We start from the raw sequence: 18,214 nt of genomic DNA, 5'->3' as shown, positions 1-18,214 counted from the left end.
TATTTGGTAAACAGATGATTTCTGTTTGGGGAAATATGCATTAAGAAGGGGGGAAAAGCATACAGTTGGGAAGGAATATTTAAAGAGACAATTGGCATAATTAATTGAAAACACTATCTAAAAACAGTCATTTTATCGGGTCTTTCAAGGGTTGGAGTCTAGTCCACACTATTAAGAATGAAGGCTCTCAGCATGGACAAAATTACAAACAATGTTCAGTTCTTTCCTGCTCAGATGACTGAGGGGGAGGGAACAGCCTTTGATTACCCAGCCTCATTGCAAATCTCAAGCACACTGGAATAGAGAAGACTATTAAACGGCAATAATGAGGACAAGTTAAAGGAGATCCCCAAATATCCCGAGGAAATAGCGAAAATGAGGTTCTAGAGACTTCAATAATTCTGTCAGTCACGAGTGGTGTATGTGTGGTTAATAATTTATACGCTCTGAAGAATTAGTACAATATTGACTTCGCGTGAAAGCTGTCTTGTACTCTTGTTTTGATGACCTGCAAGCACTTCCAGTATCTCACAGCAGCTTATCGTAGGGTTTTATAAGTGAAGAAGCTATTGGAGATTAATATACACAGGTTAGTGCTGATTTGTCAGTGATCGCCTGTTCATAAATGAGTATTAGACTTCAACTCCACTTTAGCTATTAGTTATGTGAATCTCGTGAACAAGCATTATAAAATAACATTAATAACTATATAACTACTGAAAATGTTGAGAAGTACAGCATACTTACACTCAAAATGTCAACTTTTACACTTTTTATTGCATTATATAATGCAATTATGCGAGTGGTTTAAATTTTTATAAGCAGGAAAATTATACGATTTTTTAACTACTTCATGCTATATTTTTTTGTAGTATGAACACTATGATTTTTGTGGAATGACTGTAAATTATTCAAGGAAACATATGAAGTAAGTGGTAGAGATGAAAGCAGAAAAAGAAAACCTTAAAATATTTTGCTCATTATATTTTCTATTATCGTAGACCCTGAAAAAAAATGGTATTCTGGTTTGGGAGGATAAGAAGGGAGTTGAAACATTTCAAAATCAGACTCTCCCAATCATAATTCGACTTTCACTTCCTGGCAAAGAATGTGGGACTTCTTTATTCTTTAAAATAAATCTAACTGGGAAAATGGCATTAAATTTGGTGTTTCAAAGTATTGAGAAAACTGAAATATTCACCATGCCAGTAATCAGACGTTTCATCACTATGTTCTAATCTGTTGCTTGTTATCTGTGAGAGGGTTCATTGTTCCAGGAATGGACAGTATCATAGCAATATGGCAGACTAGCTATTATGAGGGTCATCCTCTCAGTAGATTCCTATACCTTTTACTACATTGTTGACTCAAAAGAGGGTAAGGAAAAGCCCAACAAGCTTTACACTTTGCAAAAGAAATAAAATAATTTTAAAAAGAGAAAAAGCGGATACCATGGAAGTGAATGTAAACCAACAGGGCCCCAGAAGTTGCGCTATGGACAACTGTCAACCCAGTGCCACACCTATGGAAGACAGTGGGACAGCTGCGAAGCCAGGACCCAAAGGTACTGACATCATTTGAGGCTATAGCTGTCCCACTAGCTCCCAGGTTATTTTCATTCAAACATGAATGAACAGCTAAAATCATGAAATACAGGATGATTCACAGAAACCCCAAGCATTTTCACAAAATGTAATTATCAAAAACATAAAAAGAGAAGGCATAAAGAGGCTAGGGAAAGTAGGTTTATAGGTATAATAGAGGTTATCAGTGATAGGGGTATATTTGTAAAAGACCCAAATTGTACATTTAAAAATGACTAATGTATTCTTTGAAGCTAAACTTTCAGTGGAGAGAATATGTACTGCATTTGACACTGAATGAGAGAGACTTGGTAAACTGGAAGATAGGTTGAAAAAAGTTACCTAGGCTGTGACATAGATTTTTTTTTTTTAAAAAAAGATATAATCTGCAAAAGCATAAGGAACAAGGAGATCTAAAATGTTTTACTCATTTTGATGTTTTACTTAAAAATTAAGTAGAATGTTTCACTGTCTCATTTGACTCCCATCTTTGAATGATGGTCATCAACTAAAATGCTGAAGGTTACTACAGGAGAGTGCAAATAGGCACCTCTATCCGGTTCTCCACCATGGTAATGCTAAAACTCTCCATGGACTCAACTGCTCTCTACATTGGACAAGGATGTACTTATAATCATCAGTGATTTTGAAGCACTTCAAATTGTCTTTTGCAATTGAAATATTAAAATAAGTACTAATAGTATGAATTATAGCTACTGAATTAAAAAATCCATGAATTCATGCTGGCATATATGAATATCAAAATTAAATTAGGAATAAAAGTAATTTCTTACAATAGAATAACAAATAAATACTGAAGGAATAATGAAGTCAGGATGTTATCAGTGATATTAATACTGTGTATGTTTGATGATGAAAAATCTTTATTTACATAGCCTCAAGATTTCTTCTCACAACATATTGCAAAGGGAAAATAATAGTCTTAAAGTGGAGAAGTCTGGCCAGATACTGCCTTAATTAGAAAATGACCTGATCACTAACTAAAACTAGGACAGACTGTTATCAAATGCATTTTGATCTGATGCACTGATATGTATCATGTTTCTAATGGAAGACTCAGTGTAAAACAAATAGAAATATTCTCCAAATTAATGTGTCCATCTTTGTTTTTATCTTAAATTTTATTTTAGCAGTATTCTGATATTATTTTAAATGTCACCCGTGCATCTGTTAAAAAATCAAACATAATAAAAAATATAAACTCATGCTTCGAATTCCTGAATTCCTTTTTTTTCACCACAGGCAGCCAGTAATAATTTCTTGGGAATTCTTCCAGAGATAGTTTTTGCATGACAAGAATATATGTACTATTTTCCAAAAAAAAGACAAAAACAAATGTCATACTAATTATATCTTTCTTATCCTTTGTTTCCTTGACTTTTCTTTTTCAGCCTAATATTATTATGCTAAGTGAAATAAGCCAATCAGAGAAACACAAATACCATAGATCTCACATGTGGAATCTAATGAACAATAGAAACAGAGGTATAGATACATGGAACAGACTGATAGCTGTCAGAGGGGAGTGGTGTGGGGAGGACTGCATGAAAGAAGGTGAAGGGATTAGCCAAAGAACATATATACATAACCCATAGACATGGACAACAGTGTGGTGATAGCCAGAGGGCGAGGGTGGGGTGGGGGCTGGTGGAGGTGGGCAAAGGGGCGGGGAAAGGAATGGGGGGAAGAATGGTGTCAACAATAAAAATAAAGTTTTAAAAATATCATGAAACTTAATGTGGTATATCTATATGGCGATATGGAAATCTCTAAGATAACTAAGCTAAAAATGATAACATTTTTTAAAAATGGCAAGATCCGAAATTTTAAAAGTGAATTAAAAATTAATTTCAGATTAAAAAAATAAAGATATATAAATGCAATACACCTACTTTCAGAATTACAAGGCACGTTTTGCAATTTTCTGAAGCTACAACCTGAAGGCCAATTTAGCCTCCGCCAGACCACAAAGTGAAATCCTTTTTATCTATTCAGTGAATAACAAAAGGCATCTGTGTTTATGGTAGAAACAGAATATTAAGTAGAGATAGCATTATCTTTGTTGCCAAGATAAGTTAGAAAAGATTAAATAAAACATAGTAAGAGACTTGCACATGGCAATGCTAATGCGGACAATGCAGGCGTGGATATAGTTTCTATGGTGATCACCAAGCTGCTGCTAAACTCTAGTTCCTTTTCCCATATGACAGTATATTTTTTGTTATAAAATTTAAGAGATGCTTTATATTCACCAATAGAGTATGAGTTGGCACCAGCTAATTTTCATATAAACCATTGGTTTTTCAAATAACTGTCTATAAAATTTGTAAAGAACATTACCACTTTTTATCCCATGATGTGAATGACATAGATTTTCTGATTGAATTGGTATCGATTCACTGGAAATCTATGTATTTATTAAAGATCAGAAATTTTCTTTAGAAAATGTTGACAGTGGAACTATAGGTGATATAGCAACAATGTTGATGTGATTTTTCAGTGGTTTATTTATCATTCATTGTACTTGTTAATAATATAATAAATGTCTGGTTTGAGCCATTGTTAAGTAGGTATTCAAGTTTTTGTTGTCAAACACCTTCTCAACAAAGTCGGAGTGTATGAGTTAAACATTTTTATATTAAATATTTTAAGAAATTTAAGTGCTTATATTTAATCAGAGAATAAAATTGGCAAAGTATATTCTAACAAAATAAAATGAAATGGGAGGGAGGGATCCCATATTTTATCTGCTTTTCTAGCTGGCAAAAGATAAGTCATAATTACAATTTTATATGCAATTACTACTACTAATCTTTAAAATATATTTCACCGAGGAAGCTTAAATTATCTCTTAGCCCCTGATTACATATCAATGTGTATAATGTACTCAATGATTTTACCTTGGCTTTATTCATTATGCCTTCTAGATAAGATTAAGATACTCACACTGAGAATTTTCCTACAACAGCTACTTCATAGAAGGCTCTGTTTTCTTGAAACTCTCCCCCAATTATATAATGCAAGCTCTAAGTCTTGCCTAACACCCTCTTACTGAGATGCCCCACAATTCTGCGTTTCACTTCTTCTTTGTTGCATTGAGTAATTGAACTATTTTGGTGAACTACAGGTCTTTTAGTGGTGGCCTTTTCCTATAAGGCATTGATAGCTACATAGCAGACAATGATGGAGAGATGAGGAGGTAACTGGAAGAGAATGTAGGGCCAAGGGAGTGTTTTTCAATGATGGGATGATAGTGCAATATTTCTGTAAGCTGATGGAGGGGAGATAATTGCTGAAGATATATCTCTGAGTTGAGAGAGGGAGGGGTTGAAGGCCCAGGGCTGGCCTTACATAGGTAAAAGGGGAGTCCATAAATAGTAATATTAAGAAAGGTAGGGCCTACTGCTACCAGCACAGGTAGCTTGAAAGATGTAGTAGTGGGAGCATGTAGAAATTCTCTTCTAATTCTCTTGTTTTTGCTGAACAAGAGAGACTTCGAAGTCATCAGCAGAAAGTGAAGAGGGGGAATGACACCTTTTTGGATTAAGGAGAGCAAAAGAGAGAAGCAGATCTCTAGAGAAACAGTAGGATGAAAGGATGAGAGAAATGGAGCAAAAGCAGGACTTGTGGTAGTAGTAAAATCTCAGCACCCTTGAACTTACGGATCATGATGGGAAATCACCTCTCTTATGTTCCCAAATCCCAATACACTCAATATAACTTTAAAACAAAGGTGGGTAAGTCCTGATTTACTAAAATTATCAAGCTGTACAGACACATACACACACTCCTGAAGGTAGATTTTTTCAGAAGTAGTCATTAGGAGGTACAGCATGGCACCACAAGGTACAGGTACTTAGACTCCTGGGTCCAAGTCCAATTATCTGAGGGATTCTGGGCATAAGACTTGCCTCTTTGTGGCTCATAATGTACATCTGTGTAGTTGGCATTACAATGGAATATATTATGTATGAATGCTGAGAGTTAAATACTTACAAAGCACTTAGAACAGGCATTACATTTGCTAAATAAGCAGAAATCTTATATCATTTTTTTCCTGAATTATGTTGGGGAAAAAAATGAAATGAGTAGCATATAATCATGGCCTTTGCTAACATGATTCTTTCTGGTGGTCATTAGGACAGATCATGGCTGGCAACTTGAGTGAATTAATCATTTAACACTGACGCATTCATGAATGAAAGCACTCCTTCCATTTGCTCAAAAATTCTTGTGCTATTTTCAAAAATTGTGTATGGAAAGTATTGACAGAAACTTGTGTGGAAAGTTGGAGAAACTATCAGTTCCAGATAATAAGATAGCAATCAATTATTAATACATTACTAAATTGGCCAATTATAAGGGTAAAAATGCATTCTTGACTTTATTTTTTTTTTATTTCTGTGAGAGAGAGATTCTAAGACATTATTGTCCAACAACTCTCTGCATGACCACCAAAACAAAGCCCCTTTATTTATTTTTATTTTTTTATTTTTTTAATATATTTCATTGATTTTTTTACAGAGAGGAAGGGAGAGGGATAGAGAGTTAGAAACATCGATCAGCTGCCTCTTGCACATTCCCCACTGGGGATGTGCCCGCAACCAAGGTACATGCCCTTGACCAGAATCGAACCAGGGACCCTTGAGTCTGCAGGCTGACACTCTATCCACTGAGCCAAACCAGTTAGGGCCAAAGCCCCTTTGAAAAGAGAAAATCTTATTTTGAATGTGTCCACTTAACTGACATGCTTTAAGGATTACTGTGAGATATCATTAAGACAGCCCCAATGTGAAAGTGTAAATTACTACTCATTACTACTTTACTGATCCAATTTTAATATTACATTGAAAATTTTTGAGATATTTAATTTATTTTGTGCTTAAATATTTTCTTTTTTATGGCTAAAGATTTATTTAAAGAAACATTATGTTCACAGAGTCTAGGAAAGTGTAAAAGACCAGGTCTATTGAACGAAAAGTCTTTCTTAAAGCTATAAAAATACAAATAATCTGACTTCTAAAAGAAATTATTTCTCTTAGGGATTTTTTTGACCTTGGCATTCCAAATACATAACTTCTCCAAAAAATTAAAACATTATGTGATACTTGTATGAATAAAGAATTTGGGGCTACAATAGACCAAAGCTGTCCAAGTCCACCTAATTCAGAAGCAAAGAGTGATGACAAAGCACAGTGCCTGTGAGCAACCTGGAAGCTTTGCAGGAGAGCTGAAATCTACCCAGAAGAATAGGCTCCTGTGAAAATAACATGAGGCACTTTACTGCACTGACCTACTATCTTTGGAAACGTGTTCGATGGTAAGTATTAGTGACCAAGTGCTTTTTTACTCTAAAAAATGATTCCAAGGTTTCCTTTTGCTTCTCAACGAGTTTTGCCTTGCTCTACAGGCAATGCCCACAGAGAAAAAAGGTTACTTTGTGTGATGCTACATTGAATTTTACAGTCGAGGATGCTGTAAAGATTTGAGAAGTGTATAAAAATTAAAACATTGCTTTTCTCCACCCAAGGTACCAATAAAAGGTTGAACAATGTCTGTGGCTTTGTTCTTCCATACCTAGTGCCCTGCTAAGGCAAGAGAGGATGGCAAAAGTATTAAGACATTATTGCAAACTTATTGATAATTATTCATTTATTTATTTTTTTGTTATGTAGAGAGTACAGATAGCTTAATTAGCTAAGTAGGCTAAAATATGGGAATAAAGAAAAATAATAACTTCAAAGCCTTTGGGATATTGTCTTCAAGAAAAATATCTTTTCTAAACTATAGAAAGTTAGCTTTCAGGAAAACAAATTAAAAATAAGAAACATCACCTAAACAAAGAAAGAAAAGGCAATTAAAAAGCTATTTTAAATATTTAATATTGAGAATTGTTTATTTTTCCAGCCTGCAAATACTGGAGTCAATGTGCTATTTTACTTATTCAGACTGTGCAAACCACCAGAATTGAGTTTTCCAATGTTTTAGGCACCACCAGAATTACTAAAGAAAAAAAAGAAGCTGGATGTCAAATATTCATCTTCTTACGGATGAATGTGTGTGCGTGTGTGTGTGTGTGTTTGTGTATTTTGCTATTATATTCAAATTGGATTTCAAGATTCAACTCTGAATCAAAAGCAGTGGGGCAGTTTGCAAGCCAAGTAGTTGTCCCTTTGCAAATTGCTAAGATAATTATATAAAATATTTGGATTTCAGGTAGAATAAAGCAAACCCTTATTACTGAGACTGACCACATGAGTGTAAAGGCCATTATGTAAATACCATTTGTTAAAAGGCCCCTAATTATATCTTACAATTTTTAAAAACTATATTTTTATTGATTTCAGAGAGGAAGGGAGGGAGAGAGGGAGAGAGAGAGAGAGAGAGAGAGAGAGAGAGAGAGAAACATCAATGAATCATCGATCAGCTGCCTCCTGCATGGCCCCCACTGGTGATCGATCCCGCAATTCTGGCATGTGTCCTGACCTGGAATTCAACTGTGACCTCCTGGTTCATGGGTCGATGCTCAACCAGGCTGAGCTTTATTTTTTTCAATATATTTTTATTGATTTCAGAGAGGAAGGGAGACTACCATTTCTTATTCCTAAGAACAATATTTATCTAGTAGATTGCACAAAATTTATTTTATTTTATTAAGGATTTAAAAATATCTTTAAAGATAAACTTTGACATCACACTGAAAAGATCTGATATGAATATTGTTCTAGATACTTCTCTACATGAATACAAAAGAAATTCCTCTACTTTTTTTTTTCCAAGTTTGTTTGAAAGCTGTGGTATGGGTCCCTTTTAAAGGCTTTTGTTCTGTATAAAGTGCATACTGTTTCAAGTAGTATACTTATATATTTGTGCAGAGCAAAATTCAGGCATTTATATAATAGAGCTATCTGAAAATTTATTTATTGATATATTTTTGTGTATTTCTATTGGTATCCTTAGTCGTTGGCCTTCAATTTCTAAATGTTTTATTGTAGTTTTTTAAGCTTTATATTTTAAACAAAATCAAATAATTTAATTTTCAATTGCATACCATTTGCTAGCAACAGAAACCCTTTTTGAATACTGTGTATATAAAGAGTGTCCCAAAAATGTATGTATACACTTTAATAGCTGATAGCTTAACTTTGAAAAGAAAATGTATTTTAATAAACACTGCCGTTATAATTATTCAAAGTATGTGTATACATATTTTGGGACACCCTACATATCCCCAATGTCATGCTTTTAGACATTGGTGCCACAACCTCTGAACAAATCAGAAATAGCATGTTGTGTTGACAATTGCCTCTAGACACTGGAGAACTGTTACCTTAGATTTATTAAATTTAGTGCACTTTGGAAAATGTAAAATTAAACACAGGAGACTAAAATATAAATTGTATTCTACCAAATAAACCCAGCTCTTTTGAGCCTCTAAAATAAGCATAAAATATATAAAGGGCTGAATAGAGACCATTTCGAGGGCAACTGCCAGTTTGACAAGGCTGTCTGGCCCCTTAGCAACTTGAAAATATAAGGTGGTTCACGTTACCCATGATTCTTTTGTCTGTCTTGTGCTCTTTCACCTTTTATATGATAATTTCTCAGTCTAGTCAGTGAAGAGCTAAGCTAAGCTACTTTGAAATAAGTTTGATGCACATGCTATAAAATGTGTTAAGGAGGAACTGGGTTATATGCATGATGCATAGCACCTTCTGAAACTGTGCTTGCATTTTGATGGTGTAATGTAAATAAACCAGACAATCACAGAAGAAAACCACATCCACCTAATGACAAACACTGTAAAAAACAGTTCAGAAGTACCCAGACTATTATTTACAGTGAATAACTGAGGTTTTCAGATTCGGGCTGTATCTACCAAGTATATTTCAATTCTGGATGAAATATTTTAAATTCATGTGTCCAAGAAAATGCTTTCGTTCTTTGATAATCACCATGTAATAACATTTAATTATGTAGGTACACTGCAAAAAATAAATGCATAGTAAATGTATTGGATAACTACTTTCCTTCTATTTCTTGTTTTTATCAATGTAATGGTAACAGACAATTAACAGAAAAACACAGAGAGGTTAAAGGTTACACACCACACTCTTTCCAAACTTGAACACACACATAGAAACCAATGCACACGTTCCCCTGAAAATATGAGTAAACTTCTGATTTAGTTGTTTTGGGATTTTCTATGAAGCATGGCAAAGAGTTCAAAGGCCTTAATTCAGTTTAAATAATTATCAATATATCTTTTGCATGGATCCTAAATTTATCAAAAATTCTCACTAGTGAGTGGTCTTCAAGAGTCCTAGGTTAAAACTACATTAATTTAGAATAAGAGAAGATAAAATTTTAAAAATGGCAATTGCTCCTTTTTCCAAACCTTATGACTAATAAACGTGCATTCTCCTTGTGCATTGTCTTGTGGGTTAAAAATTGTGAAAGTTAGTTTAATGTGTTTGATGTACTCAACTACATGGCCGGGAAGCAAAGCTGCCCTCTGTTGTAGCCTCTTCCACTCAATAAACATGAAGACATGCTTCTGAGTTGCATGTAGCATACACCTGAAGTCTACTGTTTTTAACAAGCAAACTAATAGGAAAAGAGCTGAAGCTATTAACATGATCTGAATAAATATTAAGTGATTTATTAAAGGTTCACCATTTCCGAATATTAAAGCAGTGAATCCAAGATCAATCTATACTGAGTACATTTAAATATTGAACTAGAAATCATTTCAATGGTGAAAATGGTTCAATTTAAAATAATAACATATATGCCCTAAATGATGAAAAGATATAAAAAATGTTGTCCAGTGATGGTGACAAAGCTCAATTATTCTATAAATTTTTTTAAAAAAATATAATAGCTTGCATCAAAGTCATTTTAACAAGCTATTGATCTCCATCTTTTCTTTACTTGTCAGGCATGGTTTATATTTGGTCCTTTCATTGTCTGGAACACAAGTATTTCAAAGAATCCAATTCAATATACTTCCCTAAAAGGGTGAAGTCAGTACAGCTGATTCCAATACTTAGCAGCTTTCAATACACTGAGAAATGGTAGCTATATAAATCGGGGCTCTGATCAATCCATCAGAATATCCCCTTGGATACATGGCATGAACATGAATCTACAAAGACAGCATAAGTGTTAAGCCATGTTTGAGGCACTTCAAGAATTAATAGATGTGAATTTCTCTTGGCAGCTGGCTAATCATTTCCGAAGCTCCATATAACATGCCAGTTTTCTGTGTGAATGTGCCCCCATGTTCCAGTCTGTGTATAAATAACACAAGACAATATGCAGGCAAATCACGAGGCACTGCCACAAAGCAGAATTTTCAACAGCAATATAACTCTGGTTTTCCCTTTTTATCCTATGACTTCACTCACTTTGAAACATACTTGTTTTGAAGCTTACACTAAAGGCATAGGAATACATGCCAGCTTCTTCTGGAGACAGAATCCCTAGAGCATGTCCCAGCTTAGACACTGTTTGGGCACCTAAGAAAGGGCAGAGATGATGTAGTGGCAACAAGGGGATAGCTTTTGGAATCAGATAAACTTGGAATCTCTGTGCTGACACTGACTTACTCTGTTGTTTGGACTATTAAATCAAACTCTCTTAGTCCCTGTTTCTTCATCTGTAAATTAACTTCAAATAGTTATTGCTGCTGTGAGATTTAATGATTTTGTGGTTTTCTTTCCTTTCTATGACTCCCAGTACCCCTTGTCTGACTCTGTGTTCACTTGCAGGACAATGACCGGTACATTTTCATTAGTCATTGTTTTCTCTGAGACAATGATTTTAATCTCCGATTCCCTTCCTTTGGTGCCGCTTTGGTTCTGCAGTTTTAATAACTTTTTGCTGTATTCTTGAAAGCCATCCTCATAAAACAGAAGCTAAGTTTTAATATCCCTTCAGTATTAAATATTTAATGGTGTTTGAATACTAACTTCTTAAGCGTGTTTTAAATCATTCTGTAAATACACTTGTACAAATCATAAGGACTTCTACTAGATACTGAGAAAAATAAGGAATTAAGTCCACTACAAGCTAAATAAAGATCCACAGGGGATTTTCTATGATAAGGAGGGCAGGGAATACATTTCCATTTATTTCCCTGGAGTCAGAAACTTTTTCTGCTAATTACTAGATAATGACCATAAAGTGCATTGAAAATATGTAAGTGCTGTTTATAGTCTTTCTAATGAATGAAACCTTTATGACTCCTTCAAATACTATGATCATTTTAAACAACATTTGAAAACGTGTTATACTAATTGCTTTTCTTAGCCATTTATGTTGCAGGGTGACTGCTATCATTTGAAAAGAAAAATATTCACCTTCTTCCAGGACTCATCCCATCCTTAAGTCCATGCCTTCTGGTTTTCATGTTTGACTTCAGCTCAAATATTCTTTTAACTACCAAATTATCTATAGCCCTTCATGTCTGATGTACAAGTAACACCAGTGGGTAGCGTATTCCTTTAATCTCTTGTTTCAAATTAAAAAATGGAGGATAAATGGTGATGGAAGGAGATTTGACATGGGGTGGTAAACACACAATACAATATACAGATGATGTATTGTAGAATCGTACATCTGAAACTATATAATCTTATTAATCAATGTCACCCCAATAAATTTGATGAAGAATGAATTAAAAACTAGAAAAACATTAAGATTGCCTAAATCAGCAGTTCTCAACCTGTGGTCGAGACCCCTTTGGCGGTCAAATGACCCTTTCACAGGGGTCGCCTAAATACATCCTGCATATCAGATATTTACATTACGATTCATAACAATAGCAAAATTATAGTTATGAAGTAACAACGAAAATAGTTTTATGGTTGGGGGTCACCACAACATGAGGAACTGTATTTAAAGGGTTGCGGCATTAGGAAGGTTGAGAACCACTGGCCTAAATGATGTCAAATGCTTAAGTCTCTCAAATTCCAATCCTCTATTTTTTTTTTCAGTAGAGATTGAGCTTTTATTTCTACATTTTTTATTTTTTAATTTAAATGTTTTATTGTTTAAAACCATGGTCGGCAAACTGCGGCTCGCAAGCCACATGCAGCTCTTTGGCCCCTTGAGTGTGGCTCTTCCTAAGCCTTAGAAGTACCCTAATTAAGTTAATAACAATGTACCTACCTATATAGTTTAAGTTTAAAATATTTGGCTCTCAAAAGAAATTTCAATCATTTTACTGTTGATATTTGGCTCTGTTGACTAATGAGTTTGCCGGCCACTGGTTTAAAGTATTACACAAGTCTCCTTTTCCCCCCATTGATGACTCCCTGGCCGCCCCACCCCTAGCATATGCCCTCATCTCCTCTCTTCTGTGTCCATTGGTGATGCTCATATGCATGCATACAAGTCCTTTGATATCTCTTATCCCCTTACCCGCCACCTTCCCTCATAGGTTGGACAGTCTGTTTGATGCTTCTATGACTCTATTTTTGTTCACCAGTTTATGTTGTTCATTATATTCCACAAATGAGAACATGTGATATTTATCTTTCTATGACTGACTTATTCCACTTAGCATAATGCAAATGGTAAGAATTCCTTCTTTTTTACAGCAGTGTAGTATTCCATTGTGTAGATGTACCACAGTTTTCTAAACCATTCATCTGCTGATGGGCATGTTTCCTATTTCCAAATCTTAGCTATGGTAAATTGTGCTTCTATGAACATAGGGGTGCATATATCCTTTCTGACAGGTTTCTGTTTTCTTGGGATATAGTCCTAGAAGTGGGATTACTGGCTCAAATGAAGTTCCATTTTTAATTTTTTGAGGAAACACCATACTGTTTTCCACAGTGGCTGCACCAGTCTGCATTCCCACCAGCAGTGCATGAGTGTTCCTTTTACTCCACATCCTCTCCAGCACTTGTCATTTGTTGATTTGTTGATGATAGCCATTCTGACAGGTGTGAGATGGTACCTCATTATTGTTTTGATTTGCATCTCTCAGATGATTAGTGACTCTGAGCATGTTTTCATTATGTCTCATGGCTTTCTGTATGTCTTTTTTTGAAAGGTGTCTATTTAGGTCCTTTGCCCATTTTCGATTGGATTGTTTATCTTCTTTTTGTTAAGTTGTATGAGTTCCCTATAAATTTTGGAGGTAAAACCCTTATTGGAGATAATATTTGCAAATATGTTCTCCCATGCAGTGGGCTTTCCTGTTGTTTTGTTGATGGTTCCTTTCACTGTGCAGAGCTTTTCATTTTGATATAGTCCCATTTGTTTACTTTCTCCTTAGTTTCCATTGTCCTTAGGAGCTATATTGGTAAAGATATTGCTATGACAAATGTCTGCTATTTTGCTGCCTATGGCTTCTTCTAGGATATTTGTGATTTCCCAGCTTACCTTTAAGTCCTTTATCCATTTTGAGTATATTTTTGTGTATGGTGTAAGTTGGTGGTCTAGTTTCATTTTTTTGCATGTATCTGTCAAATTTTCCCAACACCATTTATTGAAGAGACTGGCTTGATTCCATTGTATGCTCTTGCCTCCTTTGTCAAATATCAATTGAGCATAATGGCTTAGGTTGATCTCTGGGTTCTCTGTTATTTTCCATTAGTCTATATGTCTGTTTTTTTTTTTGTTTTTTTTTGCCAGTACCAGACAGTTTTGAGAATAGTAGCTTCGTAGTATAGCTTGATATCTGGTATTGTGATCCCTCCAAATTTGTTCTTCTATCAAGATTGCTGCAGCTATTCGGGGTCTTTTTTTTTTTATTCCAGATGAATTTTTGAGAGTTTGTTCTAGGTCTTTGAAGTATGCCTTTGGTATTTTAATGGGAATTGTATTGAATCTATAAATTGCTTTGGGTAGTATGGACATTTTAATGGTGTTGATTCTTCGAATCCATGAACAAGGTATATTCTTCCATTTGTTTATGCCTTCCTCTTTCTCTTTTATCAGCTCCTGTAATTTTCTGAGTACAGGTCCTTTACCTACTTGGTTAAATTTATTCCTACGTATCTTAATTTTTTTTTTGTATCAATGGTAAATGGGATTGTTGTTTTAGTTTCTCTTTCTGTGAGTTCATTATTGGTGTATAAAAAAGCCATAGGTTTCTGGGTGTTAATTTTGTATCCTGCTACATTGCCAAATTTATTTATTAGGTCCAGAAGTTTTTTAATGGAATATTTAGGGTTTTCTATGTACAATATCATGTCATCTGCGAATAATGACAATTTTACTTCTTCTTTCCCAATTTGTATGTCTTTTATTTCTTCTTCTTGTCTGATTGCTATGGCTAGTACTTCCAGTACTATGTCGAACAGGAGTGGTGAAAGTGGGCATCCCTGTCTTGTTCCTGTCCTTAGGGGAAATGGTTTTAGTTTTTGTCCATTGAGTATGATGCTACCTGTAGGTTTGTCATGTAAGGCTTTTATTATGTTGAGGTATGATCCCTCTATTCCCACTTTGCTGAGAGTTTTTATCAGGAAAGGGGGTTGGATTTTGTCAAATGCCTTTTTTGCATCAATTGATATGATTGTGATTTTTGTCTCTGAATTTTTTATGTGATGTATCATGTTTATTGATTTGTGGATATTGTATCAGCCTTGAATCCCTGGAATAAATTCCACTTGGTCATGGTGTATGATCTTTCTAATGTAATGCTGGATCCAATTTGCAAGAATTTTGTTGAGGATTTTAGCATCTATGTTCATGAGGAATATTGGCTTGTAATTCTCTTTCCTTATAGTGTCCTTATCTGGTTTTGGGAATAGGATAATGCTGACTTCATAGAAGAAGCTTGGAAATGTCCCTTCCTCTTGAATTTTTTGGAATATTCTGAGAAGAATAGGTTTTAGTTCTTCTTTGAATGTTTGATAAAACTCTCCAGTGAAGCCATCTGGTTCTGGCCTTTTGTTTGCTGGAAGCTTTTTGATGACTGCTTCAATTTCCTGCATAGTTAGCGGCCTGTTGAGATTTTTTTATTCTTCTTGATTGAGTTTTGGAAGGTCGTATTTTTCTAGGAATATGCCCATTTACTCTAGGTTGTTTAGTTTGCTGGAGTAGAGTTGTTCATAGTATTTTTTTTTTTTTTACAATCTTTTGTATTTCTTTGGGGTCAGTTGTTATTTTGCCTCTTTCATTTCTGATTTTGTTTATTTAGGTCCTCTCTCTTTGCTTCTTGGTGAGTCTGGCTATCAGTTCATCAATCTTGTTTATCCTTTCAAAGAAACAGCTCTTGGTTTCATTGACCTTTTGTATTGTTTCTCTCTCTCTCTCTCTCTCTCTCTCTTCTCTCTCTCTCTCTCTCTCTCTCTCCATTTATTTCTGCTCTGATCTTTACTATCTCCTCTCTTCTGCTCACTCTGGGCTCTTCTTGTTACTCTCTAATTCTTTAAATTGAAGAGTTAGATAATTTATTAGCGGTTTTTCTTGTTTTTTTGAGGTAGGCCTGTAATGCAATGAACTTTCCTCTCAGGACTGCTTTCACTTGTCCCATAGGTTTTGGATTATTGTGTTTTCATTGTTATTCATTTCCAGGATGTTTTTAATTTCTTCTTTGGTCTCGTTGGCAACCCAGTCATTGTTTAATAGCATGCTGTTCAGCCTCCAAATGTTTGAATTATTTTATTGTAGTTGATTTCTAATATTATGCCATTGTGTTCTAAGAAGATGCTTGATATGATTTCAATCTTCTTGAATTTGGGGAGACTTTGCCTGTGACCCAATATGTGGTCTATTTTTGAAAATATCGCATGTGCGCTTGAGAAGAATGTATATTCAGTAGCTTTGGGGTGGAATGTTCTGAAGATGTCTTTTAAGTCCATCTGATCTATTGAGTCATTTAGGATTGTTTCTTTGCTGATTTTTTTTTGTCTAGAGGATTTGTCCAGTGATGTTAATGGGGTCTTAAAGTCTCCTACTATGATGGCATTGCTGTCAATCTCTCCCCTAATATGGTCCAGAAGTTTTTTGGTGTTTTTTTTTTTTTATGTATATGGGTGCTCCTGCATTGTGTGCATATATTTTTACCAGAGTTATATCCTCTTGTTGTATCAATCCCTTTAGTATTTTGAAGTGGCCTTCTGTATCTCCTGTTATGGCCTTCACTCTGAGATCTATTTTGTCAGATATAGTATTGCTACCCCAGCTTTTTTTTTCCCATTTCCATTTGTCTGAGAGATATTTTTCCATCCCTTCATTTTCAGCCTGTGTGAGTCTATTGTTCTGAGCTGGGTCTCTTACAGACAGCATATATATGGGTCATGTTTTCTTATCTATTCAGCCACACAATGTATTTTGATTGGAGCATTTGGGACATTTACTTTTAAAGTTATTATTGATAGGTACTTGTTTATATCCATTTTTATCTTTTCTGCCTGTGTTCCTTCTTTTTCTTCTTCTTCTTACAATAGTCACTTTCCCATTTCTTGCATTGTTGGCTTGGTAGTGATAAACTCTCTTAGCCTTTTTTTTTTTTTTTTTTTTGTCTGTGAAGCTCCTGATTTCCCCTTCAATTTGAATGATAACCTTGCTGGATAGAGTATTCTTGGATTCAGTCCCTTGCTTTGCATCACTTTGTATACTACCTTCCATTCCTTTCTGGCCTGATGGGTTTCTGTTGAGAATCATTCAATAATCTAATGGGAGCTCTCTTGTAGGTAACTTTCTGTCTCTCTCGCAGCCTTCAAATTCTCTCTTTGTCGTTAAGGTTTTCCATTGTAATTATGACTTGGTGTCTTGGTGTTCGTCTTTTGGGGTTCATATTGTTTGGGTCTCTCTGTGCTTGTGTGACTTTTTTCTTCCCCCAAAAGGGGAAGTTTTCTGACATTATTTCTTCAAATAGGTTTACTAGCCCTTGCTCCTCTTCTTGTCATTCTGGCACTCCTATTATATGTATTGCTTCGTTTTATGTTCTCCCAAAGCTCCCTCAGGCTCTCCTCCTGTCTTTTGACTTTTTTTCTCCAATTGCAGTTCAGATTGGGTGTGTTTTGCTTCCCTGTCTTCTAATTTGCTAATTCGGTCTTCCACTTCTCCTAGTCTACTGTTGAAAGCTTCCATACTGCTTTTTATTGTAGCTATATCACTCTTTATTTCCTCTTGATTCTTACATAGGTTGATTTTCTCATCCATCCAGTTTATGAACCATATGACCCTTATTCTGAATTCCTTTTCTGACATATAGCATGCCTCCTTTTCATTAGTTCCTTTTCTGGTGATTTCCCCCTTTTCTTTCCTTTGGGGGTTGTTCTTCTGCCTCCCCAACTTTGCTCTCACCAAAGGATCTACGTGTCAAATCATGTGGAGCCTGAGGCTGCAGTGGTGGGCTTGATGATGGGTTGTGTGGTCATGGTCGGTGGCTGCTCCTCAGGTGGTGGCAGGGTGGCAGCTGCCCATGGGGCAGTTGCTCCTCGGGGGGTTGCGGGGCAGTGGCTGTTCCTTGTGTGGTCACAGGCAGCAGCTGCTGGAGCAGTGGTGGTGCCTGGGGCTGCTGAGTAAGGCTCAGCGGTATGCGCACTCAGTTGGAGAGTCTGGGGCTGCTGCATAAGGCCTGGCTGTTTGCACACCTGTGCGCTGTCTTGGTGCCTGTGGCTAAGTCGTCTGGCTGGGGG

Source organism: Myotis myotis, unplaced genomic scaffold (genome assembly GCF_014108235.1).
Source record: "Myotis myotis isolate mMyoMyo1 unplaced genomic scaffold, mMyoMyo1.p scaffold_m19_p_9, whole genome shotgun sequence".
In the NCBI taxonomy this organism is placed as follows: domain Eukaryota; kingdom Metazoa; phylum Chordata; class Mammalia; order Chiroptera; family Vespertilionidae; genus Myotis; species Myotis myotis.
The sequence above is the reverse complement of the archived record's forward strand: the minus strand, read 5'-3'. Positions refer to the sequence as shown.